The sequence below is a fragment of the Benincasa hispida genome, chromosome 8, assembly GCF_027475165.1.
Source record: "Benincasa hispida cultivar pf3 chromosome 8, pf3_genome.v1.1, whole genome shotgun sequence".
Classification (NCBI taxonomy): domain Eukaryota; kingdom Viridiplantae; phylum Streptophyta; class Magnoliopsida; order Cucurbitales; family Cucurbitaceae; genus Benincasa; species Benincasa hispida.
The window spans coordinates 66,723,109-66,736,246 of NC_143485.1; the positions used below are offsets into that span (position 1 = coordinate 66,723,109).

At 30.4% G+C, this 13,138-nt stretch overlaps 1 long non-coding RNA gene across 2 annotated transcripts; it reads left to right on the plus strand.

Moving 5' to 3' along the window:
* Positions 1 to 693: 693 nt before the first annotated feature.
* LOC150034808 (uncharacterized) lies at positions 694 to 2,845 on the plus strand. Of its 2 annotated transcripts, none has more exons than XR_016531504.1 (6): positions 694 to 1,472; positions 1,558 to 1,844; positions 1,922 to 1,987; positions 2,198 to 2,258; positions 2,374 to 2,430; positions 2,613 to 2,845. It is a non-coding gene; the product is annotated as an uncharacterized LOC150034808 (long non-coding RNA). The 2 variants fall into 2 exon arrangements; XR_016531505.1 differs by having other exon boundaries at positions 1,558 to 1,832; positions 2,613 to 2,827.
* Positions 2,846 to 13,138: the final 10,293 nt, after the last annotated feature.

Here is a 13,138-nt window from a genome sequence, read left to right on the forward strand (position 1 = left end):
TTTTCATGTCAAGTAAAATATAAAAAGTAATATTTTTTTTAATCTTTATTTTTTGTTTCCCTCCCTCCCCCATTTTCATTTCCCTCTTAAATTTGGTTTCCATCCTACCAAAATTATCAAATAAAATATGAAAAAACTAATTAACTTATTATTTTAAATAAGTAAAAATAATAATTATCAAATTAAAAAATCCCCCTTCTTCTCCCTCTCACGCCGCAACCCTCCTCACAAAATCTCTCTCTCCCTCCTCTACTGTAACATCCGGTGTGTCCGTAAATTAATTTAGTATTTTCGTAATAATTGAGGACATTTTTGTTAATTTTGAAATTTAGTTCGTTTAAAGAAAAATTTGGGTTTTATGCCGAATTAATTTGATTTTAAGTTAATGTAAAAAAAAAAAAAAAAAATTGAAGTTATATTGGGAGAATTATTTTATTTTGAAACTTGGGTTTTGAAAAGAAAGAGGAAAAGATTTTAACTATATATATATTGGTGTATTGAAAGAAAAGGATAAAATAAAATAAAATAAAATATAATGGAATAAAGTAAAATATAATATAATATAATGGAATAAAATAAAATAAAATAAAGTTTTATTTTATTTTATTTTTTTTATTAAAATAATTTTTTTTTTTTTTAATTAAAAACTCTTTCTTTCCTCCTTCACCGTCTCACTCTCACGCGACCCTCCTCTTCCCCCCAATTTTTTTTCTTATTCCGTGCGCCCGAGTGCCCTGGCTGTTCTCCATTCTCCCCTCGCCTCTGTTCGCGCCGCCACGCCCGAGCGCCTCTCCCTTGACTCTTTCTACTCAGTCGCACCTCTGTCTGCTCAGCCGCACCTCCATCTGCTCAGCCGTGCCTCCATCTACTCAGCTACGCCTCTATTCTCCCCTCGCATCCGTCTGCTCAACCGTGCCAGCCCAGTCGTGCACATCATTCACAAGTCTTCAGCCCGGCCCAGATTTGTAGTCGAATGACCCCAACCATTTTCGTCACTTCTACCAGTGACCGACCATCTGCCGCTTGCCCCTCGCCCTCAGTCGCTTCAATTGCCGATTTTGTTAGGCCATAGATGCATCTTACTTTTATGATTAAAGCTTTTCGATTGTTATACTTTTATGGCATTCTTATGGATATTTTTGTTGGAAAAAAACAGTGAATATACATCGCAACAAAGCTTTTAGATGTGAGAAAATTTCATCTCTTGCAAGCCTTTGATTTACCTTTTTTTTTATTAATTAAGAAAATAATATTGTGTATAAAAATCACCAATTATTTGGACCACTGGTTAGGCATTTATTGTAATTAATAATCTTCATTGAAATTCAATCCTACTTTTATGAATCGTTTGATTTTGGGTTAGTTTTGATAAAACCCCATTATGTTTAGGTCATAGATTCAGGTTATAGTGGAGTTTGAAGATTGGAAGCGTTTTATGCGAGGTTACAAGGATTTGACTTTGGAAAATTTTGGTAAGTTTTAGTAACTTGGGCCCTTTTGGATTAAGGGTAACCGTTTAAACCCTTGTTATTAAACTTTGGTTTGATGTATATTCAGATTGGACAAATAAATCGATGTATGAGTGTTCTTGCTCCTCTTTTGTTTTTCGTTTCAAGCACGTTGGTCGAGACTCGAGTGAAGTGTCGATTTGAGCAAACACTTCGGGTAAATGTTTTGGATGTATTGGAATGAATTTGTGATTCGGATTTTAATGTAGCATCTTCTGTAATTATTTTCTTGTTTGAATGTTTGATGACGAGATTGATTTTGAAGTGTTGGAAAGAGTTGAGTTACTGTCCAATAGGTTTGAGACCGATCTTGACAAGGTTTTGGTAAGTTTGGAGGTTAGTATTAATAGTTCTTTGTTACCCATTGAAGTATTGGCCTAATAATTGAATTATTTTCAATTTTTGATGTTCAGTTCAAAGATTTCAAGGGATTGGAGCCACTGTCCAGCAAAGTTAACGATGTTTGGACGTTTTGATAGGTATTAAGGCTTTAAAACTCTTTTGGAATTGTTACATAGTTGCTGGAATTTACATTTTGTAACCATTATTATTGAACTTTTCGTAGGTTTGAGTACTTTGTTGTAGTTTTGAAGTGACATTTGAATCAAGCCACACTTTGAGTAATCTACTTGGAGTTAATTGGTTATTTTAGTGAATGAAATTTTGAAGAAATTTTTTATTCCTTGTAGATAAGATTGAGCTTCCAATATTCTCTATTTTTTTGTGAAAGTTGTGAAAGTTGGGGGAAAGGTATCTGCATTCTTCTATTTTAAATTTTAGCATATGTTTGATTTGTTGATAATTTTCTTACTCTTTATTATATTTTCTCAAATCTCTCCCATCTTCCTTTGTTTTGCAACTAAAGGTAATTGTTCCTCTTGAGGCTGGATATGGTCAAAAGAGAAAAATGAATGAAATCTTAGTAAGTCCATAACTTTAAGTTGTAGATATTTTTTAAGTTTCGAGTATGATATTTTTCCATTGCATAAAGTAAGCCAATCATGTATATTTTCCCTTATGCATGACTTTTTGTCGTTGTTGTATCTTAACACTTATTTATATATTTTGAAATTTGATGTTATCGCCTTTTATTCTATTTTGCAGGTTGACTTGCTTAAACATGACTTGTCTGACCCTTAGTTCTCGATCTTTAGACTTCAAAGCTCAATGTATAGATTAAATAATGTATTTTGTTGTGAAGTTATTTATTAAACAATTTGTCACTTTTGTGTTTGGTGAAAGTTGAGTTTTGTATACAAAAGCAATAGTTGAGATTTTATTTTGTACATGTACATGTGAAAGAGAAATATTGTTGTAATTTGTGAGGAGTGTTTATATGAAAGGTCATAGTTGAACATATGGATTTTTAGTGAATATATTGAATTGATAGATCTTGAATGTATAATGTTTATTTAGTTGGTGTAATTGTATTATTGGAATACAAGGCAGAAAATGAGAATATCGATTGGGCCATTTAATTTGAAAAAAAAAAAAAAACAAAAAGACATATACTTGACACATAAAAAACGTCAAAGAGTTATCAAATATGATACGTAATCAATGTCAAGAATCAATAAACTTGACATACCACCAATGTCAAGTGTATTATCTTTCTTGACACGAAAATTGTATCAAGAAACATTTGTCTTGACGTTTTTTCGGAGTCAAGTTATCACACTATACTTGACACTCAAATACTCGACGCTTTTATAAGTGTCAAGTATACCCTTTACTTGACATTGGAAAAACGTCAAGTAATCCAATTTCTGTAGTAGTGAAAATTATAAAGTAAGAATTGCTTAATTCTTGGTCCGATCTTATGCAAACTCATTGCATGGGACATCCCCGCTCCTCATGTCAATACATGAACTAAGGATCACTTTGTTTGTAGCACTTTATAACAAATTGTAACAACTACCGAGTGGGTTGCATCCAATAGTGTAACTAAAATAAGGTACCCAGCCTTATTCGTGTACTATAGACCACTTTGGCTATTTACTGAACTGGATCCACTCTTATGACTCCACATAAAGTTCATGTATTCAAATAATAGTCATGGATTCAGTGGATTTAGTCTTTATAAATGCAATTCACGTATTCAAAGTCAATAACATCTTTATTGATAATAGAATATGTTTAACATTACAAACTACGAGTTTTAGAACATATAACCCAACATGATATACTTGGAATATCCTACTTATAAAATGAAATACATATGTTTAACTTCAAAACAAGATTGCCTATACACTTATGTCTTACTCAAATATTTATTGATGTCTGATGCACACGTCTTAGATATGATAAGTTACTGATTGAATGTTGATTGATGATATATATATTACCCGATATATTTAGAATGTTGATTATTATAAGATATACATTTGATATACCAAACTTTAAGTGAAACACATATGCTTTACTTGAAAACAAGTTACTGAATGCACACTCGTTGTTGTTAGATATGCTAAAATTGAGAAAGTGAACTAAAAAAAATGAAGATTTGCTAACTGCCAAGCATGATTTATGTACAATACTTATTATTATAACATTATTATTTGGTTTCAGCTACTTGTGTAAATCTTATTATTATTACTATTATTATTTTTCTTCCTTTTTGTTATCATGGATTGTTTATTTAAAATTTAAAATTTACCCTATAAAAAAGAGATAATGATTGACAGAGATAACAAAATCACAAGAAATCGAAATAAAAAGAAGGGTAAGCCGAATAAAAAACTATGATGGATCGAGAAAAAGACAACATTCACATAGGATCTACAGAAGAGAAGAATAAAAATTACGCAAGAGAAATCGCAACTACAATTAGAAAAAGGAAGGAAGAAACCTCTCACCGGAGAAATGAAAAAAAAAATATGCAAAGAAAACGTAAGAAGGAATCACACGCAAGAGCATTGTAAAAAAAAAAGAAAAAAGAAAAAGAAAAAAGAAAAAGGAAAAAGGAAAAAGGAAAAAGGAAAAGGAAAAAGGGGAAAAGAAGAAATACGCCGGAGATAACAATGAGTTAAAAATCTGGCATGTTTTTTTTTTTTTTTTTTTTTTTCTATAGAGACACAGTTTTAAAACTCAAGCTGCAATTGCAAATACACTATTATTATTATTATTATTGTTTTTGTTGTCACCCAATACAAATTTTCTCTAAAAAATACTCTTATTTTTTCAAAAATTGTAATATTACTTTTGACCTTTCAAAAACGTTTCAAACCATCTTTTGGAGTAGAAACTCTTTAAAATTTCGGTTGAAAATTGAAAATTGAAGTAGTATGACAAAACTATCTTTGGAGTAGAAATCCTTTAGGATCAAACAAATTTTGAGAAATGAAAAAATGTAAAGTGATTTAATCCAAATTTTCATTGTAAGTCACTGCCACACAACATTCCAAGTCTCAGCTTTCATATGAAATGCTAAAGTATTTCTGTCCGTAAGTAGTTTTAAACGAGTTTATGTCAAGAATAATATACAAATTTCGAAATAAAATGAGAGTTGTTTTCCATATAATTTAACCCCAAAAAAATCTAACTATATTTTTTATTTGAATTAAGGAAACCGTTGGGAAAATAATACATAAATTAAAAAGAAATTAATAGAACAAAAAACATAAGAATTAACGGAAAATTTTCCTTATGTAAAAAATTATTACAATCACACAAAAATCTCTCTCAACTCTTAATTATAAAGAAAACACTATATCAAAACATTTGTTCCACCCCACATCTTTTCTCACTCTCAAACTAGAGAATACAAAAAGGAAAAATTAAAACTACTCAAACTTCTAGTATTTCTAAGTGAGACGATTTGAATCTAAAAGCATAAGCTTATTTTATAGTGTTTAGAGTCTATCAATTTTTTTTTTTTTAAAAAAAATAATATAAAACTCTTACAGTTGTAATATTTTTGGCAAAATTCTAGCAGAAACCCCACTGAAAATGAAGGCCTACCATAAGACCCACATGAGGTGCACAATTTGAGGAGGAGAATCCAAATCATGATTTGTTACAAACAGAAAATTTTGCTCCATGATTGGCACCTAAGCCATTTTGGGGAATGGGCAATTGGCCATTTCAAGTGGGCCTTCACCATTTCCTTTTCTACAATACAACTGCAACCCACCCTTTGTTGGGGGGTTGACCCTTTCATTGGCTGCCCCACAGCCTGCCAAAGTCCACTTTCCTATGTTATGCCTCATGGGAAAAGTTTTTAGTACTACAAAAATATCACTATCTTTGTTTACTTCTAAAATCCTTCTCATAATGTAGATTCACATGTTGCATCATCCAAAAAATTTCTAATACTATAAGAATATCATACGGTACTCTTTTTATTTACAATATAAATTTATCTTCATAATGTGGAATTCTATAAAGATAAATTTGTGAACATAAAAAAAATAATATTGTACTCTTGTAATACTAGAAATTTTTTCATACACCATCTAAGATTAAAAAGCAAACAGATTTTAAATCCATTCTTCATAATTTCTTTTTCTCTTTAGACTATATTACAAAGTGTTTTTTCTTGCCTTAATCTTTTATCTTTTCATCTTTTGCTTTCTAATTAAATAGTTCAAAGTATATTATTTATCCATATAGTGAATTTGGCTTCTTCTGTCTTTATTTTGATTTGTGGATTAAAGAACATTTTGGGTGCAAGTGGTTACTTTATTTTCATATTGGCTAAGATACACTTTATGCTCTTCTAAATAAATAATTTGTATCATTATATATATATATATATAAAAGGATCATACATTGTACTAAATCGTATAAAAGATTGTAATTGTCACAATAGGAGTAGGTATTGATATGACTCCCCATACATGGTGCTACAAATATGTGAAGATTGGTTAGTTCGAATGTTGCTTTTGTAGTTTACTTTTATTATATAATATATGTGGCTACGAACAAGTTTCAATTTTTGACATAAAAAAAAATACTAGGGCCACATTTACTAATTCATATTGAAAATTTGTGTATTCATAATGAAATTCTTGTGATAGATTAATCGTAATAGACTAGAATCACAAATGTAATTGAATTGTTTTTTATCACATTTATTTAAAATTGTGAATTTTTTCATCTTTACTATTATTGTTAGTGTTACCTTTATCTCTGAGGGTCAAATAGTAAAGGTAACGATAATAGTAAATATGTCAAAAATCATAATTTTTCCTTTGGAACGTAATAATAATGGTAACGGTAACCGTAATGGTAATAATAGGACGTAACTTTCAGACGTCTATCAGTTTGTGTTTTTTTATAATAGAATTGGAAGTGAGTCTCAGATGTTAATACGGGTTCAGAACACAAGTAATCAATACCAAAAATAATCATATGGGGTCTACTTTTTACATTATCCTTGATTATTAGGATTTCACTAGGATAATATGGCCTAATAGCTTAACTAATATTAATGAGCTATGCTTATGTTCCTTCGTAATTAGTGTGATATGTACTCAAATATATTTAAATTGACAAGATATACTTATGGCACATCCGTTGTGTAATGGTTATATTGTTTGTTTCTTTCTTTTGAGCAATGGTTGCTTATATTCAAACCGTAATCAAAACTCTGTTGATGCTTTACTCCTTTGTATTGGAAGGCACTTTAATTTTGGAACGCGCGTAGTGCCATTAAGTTCCCTTTTATCTCATTCTCAACTTCCTTGGTGGACTTGTGGAGTTGGCATGTTACCTTTTTTTTTGGGAAATTAGCTTCTTTTTTTTTTTCTTTTTTAATTGGAAGATGGGCATACTAGAACAGGGTCCAGGGATAATATATATAATTTGAAGAAAAAGAATACAATTACAAAAAATTTGAAAGTAAATGAAAAAGATAATTTGTTGCAACAAAAATCCAAAACTACTTTAATTAAGGGCAAAATAGACATTTAGTCTTGAAATTTATCTGTAAAGTTTGAAAAATAGTTCAAAATGGTCCCTAAAATCAGTTTAATCATTAATTGACCGTTAAAAAGTTGATACCACAGTGATTGAATGATGTAAGACTGATGTGGCATTTTTTTTTAATGAGGTGTCTAAAAATAAATGAAAATTTATTGGTTTATTTTATTTTATTTTTCATCTTTGACCACTAATCGCCACAGTGGAGTTTGGAGTTGGGCATCAAGTGGAAAGCTAATATATGAATCAAATGTTTACGGAACTAATAACCAGAGGACGACTGGAGACTCATGGAAAATAATTCAGTGGATTGGGTTTGGAAAATTATTTATAAGTTTTTAAAAGTTAATTTTTCAAAAAAATTAAATTAAAGAACAATAATTAATGAGACAGAAAATAACTGGACTAAATGTAGTTAAAAGCCTCATTGCTTGAAAGCAATAAGTAATGAAGATCCATTGCTATCAATATCATGGTACCGTCGCTACCCAGATCTACAATAAAAGAAATAGAAAAGAACTATATATTTTCAGGCAAACTGACCAACCCTATTAAATTGTAGATTTGAAATGATGAAGATCCAAAATTTCAGTTGTGAAATTGAGAAGCACAACGGAAACACGAATATAGAGAAAATATAATATAATAATACATTTATATAATAATAATAATAAATAAAATAACTAAAATTATAAAATTGAATAATATGTAAATTGAAGTTGAATTCTCACCAATGTGTATCTCTACAAAATCCACAAATGACCTGACATACTTGGACACTATGCATAGGTGATTGAATGACACATAGCAAACACATGTGATAATGAGAAAATGACACTTAGCATTAGGCACTAAGCATGACACTAATGGACATCTATTATTTTTATATAATATTTATAATACTCTCCCTTAAATGACCATTATATATATAAAATTTGTCTCATTAAAACCTTATTAGGAAAAAACCACATGAAAAAAAAATCCTAGTGAAGGAAAAAAATACATATTTCATATAATTTATACTTCCAAAAGAATATATTTGCTCCCCAAAACATCACTTAGACATCTGAGTCGCCGCATTCCAATGTTGTGTACCAATTTTTCAAAAATTGCGATTGGTAATGTCTTTATAAATAAATCTGTCAGGTTATCTTTCGAACAAATTTGTTGCATAGTGATGTCTCCATTTTCTTTAAGATCATGAGTGTAGAAAAGCTTCGATGAAATATGTTTTGTTCTATATTCTTTAATATATCCTCTTTTGATTTAGGCCATGCAAGTTGTGTTGTCTTCGTATAATATTGTTGGAAGGTTTTTATTAGAAGACAAGTCACACGTTTCATGAATGTGTTGAGTCATAGACCTTAGCCATACATATTCTCAATTAGCCTTGTGAATTGCAAGAATTTCAGCATGATTTGAGGATTGGCCATTATAGTCTATTTCACTGATCGCCATAATATAGCAATTCCTCCATATGTGAACAGATAACCTATTTGAGATTTAGTTTTGTGTGGATCAGATAAATATCCAGAATCTGCATAACCAACTAGATCAAAATTTGTTTATTTGAATAAAACAAACTCATATCGATTGTTCCTCAGAGATAACGAAGTATATGCTTAATTCTGTTTCAATGTCTCTTTGTAGGAGAAGAACTATATCTAGCTAATAAATTTACTGAAAATGCAATATTTGATCTTGTATTATTAGCAAGATACATAAGTGCACCAATTGCACTAAGATATAGTAATTTAGGACCAAGAAGTTCTTCATTATCTTCTCAAGGTCGAAATATATCTTTCTTTATATCCAATGAACGAACTTCCATTAGAATATTTAATGGATGAGCTTTGTCCATATAAAATCTTTTCAAAAATTTTCATGTATAAGTTGACTAATGAATAAATATTCCATCTGCTAAATGCTCAATTTACAAACCAAGGCAAAATTTTGTTTTTCCGAGATCTTCTTAAATTCTTTCTTAAGATGTTCTATTTCCTTTGAAAGCTCTTCAGAAGTTCCAATTATATTCAAGTCATCAACATATACAATTATAATAGCAAATCCTTATTGTGATTTCTTTATAAAAACACACGGACGTATTGGATTATTTTGATATTCTTCTTTCAATAGATATCCACTCAGACGATTGTACCACATCTGTCCTGATTGTTTCAATCCATATTGATCTTTGTAACTTTATGGAATACCATTCTCAGGAATTTGATGTATATGTTTCAGATACCTTAAATCCTTTTGGAATTCTCATATAAATATCATTATCAAGAGATCCATATAAATATGTTGTGACTACATCCATAAGATGCATATCCAGACTTTTATACACAATCAAGCCAATTAAATATCTTAATGTAATTGCATCCACCCACCGGAGAATATATCTCCTTAAAATCAATACCAGGTCTTTGTGAAAAACTTTGTGGAATTAGTCTTGCTTTATATTTTGTGACCTCATTATTTTCATTTCTTTTCCTTAAAAATACCCATTTGTATCCCACAGATTTAACACCTTCTAGTGTTCGAACTACTAGTCCAAAAACCTAACGTTTTGCAAGTGAGATTAATTCTGCCTCGATTGCTTCTTTCCATTGAAACCAATCTTTTCTATGTTGACATTCTTCAACAGATTTTGATTTAGAATCCTCATTTTTAGATATAACATCAAAAGCAACATTATACGTAAAAATGTTGTCAATAATTACATTAGTTTGATTCCATCTTTTTCCTGACATGACATAATTTATTGAAATCTCATTATTATCTTTAGGTATTTCACCTTCTTCACTAGTCATGTCGAGGATTTCTTTATGGGTATTTACATTCTCAACCACTGGTCTACCACGCTTCTGGGCTCCAGACTTATTAGAACTTGTTGTGTTGGGATATCAATTTCTTATGGAACATTTGCAACTGGTATGTATGACTTAGTTACTTTCTTTGCATCTATAAATACATCTGGTAATTGATTTGTTATATTTTGTAAATGAATTATTTTCTGAACTTCAGGTTCACATTAATCTATATGGGGATCTAAATGAGACAATAACGATGCATTCCATGTAATTTCATTTTCCAACTTCTTAATTCCTCCCCCTAATGTTGGAAAATTTGTCTCATTAAAATGACAATCAACAAATCATGCAGTAAATACATCACACCTCAGGGACTCAAGATATTTAATAATTAATGGGGAATAATATCCAACATATATTCCTAACCTCCTTTGAGGACCCATCTTAGTGCGTTGTGATGGAGCAATTGGAACATATACTAAACATCCAAAAATTCTCAGATGGAAAATATTTTGCTCATGACCATAAGCTAATTGTAATGGAGAGTACTTATGATAAGCTACTGGTCTAATGCGTACAAGTGACACTTCATGCAAAATAACGTGTCCTCATACAGATAAAGGAAGCTTAGCTCTCATAAGTAATGGTCTTGCAATTAATTGAAAACGTTTTTTAAATGATTTTGCTAAACAATTTCGTGTATGAACATGAGTTACGGGATGTTCAACATTTATCCAATTGACATATAATAATTATCAAAAGCTTGGGATGTAAATTCACCAATATTATGAAGACGAATGGTCTTAATTGCATAATAAAAATATTGTGCTCTTAACTTAGAGCAAGTAATCTTGAAAATGCAAGATTTCGACTTGATAATAAGTACACGTGTGACCATCTGTTGGTTGCATCTATTAATACCATAAAATATCAAAATGGTCCACTTGGTGGGTTAATGGGTCCACATATATCACAATGAATTCGTTATAAAAATGAAGGTGATTCAGTCCCCACTTTAGCTGGTGGTGATCAAATTATCAAATTTCCTTGAGAGCAAGTATCACATTATAATTCATTAGATTGAAGAATCTTCTGGTTCTTCAATGGGTGTCCATTTGAATTTTAAATAATTCTCCTTATCATTATAGATCCTAGATGACCCAATCGGTCATGTCAAATTGTAAATATGTCTGGATTCATGAACTCTAGGTTCATTGTTGCATATGTTTCAATTACTCGTATATGAGTATAATACAATCCATAAGATAAAGTAGGCAACTCTTCCAGTATACGTTTTTAATTTGAGACAGTGGATATGATATATAGATATTTCATATTATTCTTACTATCAGTCTCAATATGATAACCATTATAATGTATATCTTTAAAACTTAGAAGATTTCTCTTTGATTGACTAGAGAACAATGCATTGTTAATTGTAAATTTTGTTCCTCAAGGGAAAATAATATTTACTTTTCCAAAACTTTCGATCAAGTTGCAGAACCTGAGATTGTATTTACTTTTACTTTTAGCATTGTCAATTTGGAAAAGTTTTTTTTATTTGTAAGTATTGTATGTGTAGTTGCACTATCTGCCAACATAGATTTTCTTTGCTCATTTTTTAGTCACCTAACATATGAAAATAATCCATGTTTATTCATTAAAAGAAAATAATTATAATAAGAAAAACAACACTTAAAATATACCAAAGTTACTAAAAAAAATGAAGATAGATAAAAGAAAACAGTCTAGATATGCTTAAAGTCAAAAGAAACACTTGATGTGCTACCAACTATGTCAATCTTCTCTTCAGGAGATTCAAAGAAGTCCGTCACATCCAAATTTGTCGTATGGGATGGGTAAAAAATGTCATTATCCTGTTATGCAAAATTTTCTTCCATATTTTTCTCTTTTTCCTTCAGGGAGGCTTGGTAGAGGTCAACTAAGTATTTTGACGTATGACAAGTACGTGACCAATGCCCATCATTCCGCATCGGAATCATTTATTTTCAACACTCTTTGAACTTTTATCTTGTGGAACTTTTCCTTTGTGATCATCATTTTGTGTGGTTCTTTTGAAATTTAAATGATTAGAATGACCACCATGAAAATAATAATGATTTCTTCCTCTGCCACGATCACGACCTTGACCATGACCTCGACCTCGACCACGATTATTATTAAATTCACAACATGTACTTCAGGGAATGATCTTGTTTCGGTTGGTCAAGATTCATGATTTTTCATCAATAACTCATTATTTTGTTCGGCCATGAGAAGACATGAAATTAATTCAGAATACTGTTTAAAATCCTTCTCTCGATATTGCTGCTGCATGAGCATATTTAAGAGATGAAATGTAGAAAATGTCTTCTATAACATATTAGTATTAGTAGTTTTCTCTCCGCATAACAACAATTTTGAACTGATTTTAAATAATACGGAGTTGTAATCACCTACTGATTTGAAATCTTGTAGACTCAAGTGCATCCACTCTTAATGAGCTTTAGGAAGAATAACAGTTTTTTTATGATCATATCTCTCTTTCAAATTTTTCCACAAGATATGGGGATCATTTATTGTAAGTACTCTATTTTCAATCCCTCGTGGATATGATGACGAAGGAAAATTATAGCTTTTGTTTTTTCATGATTGGATGTCGTATTTCCTTCTTTAATAGTCTCCCAAAGATTCATAGCATCCATGTGGATTTCGGCATAAAATACCTATGATAAAGAATTATTGTCGTTAATATCAATAGAGGCAAATTCTAATTTTGTGAGATTTTTCATGGCAGCACTTTAACGGGGAAAACGACAGGGGCTCATGCTGATAACGTGTCTTGAAATTGAGGAGCACGACGGAAACACAAATATGGAGAAAATATAATAT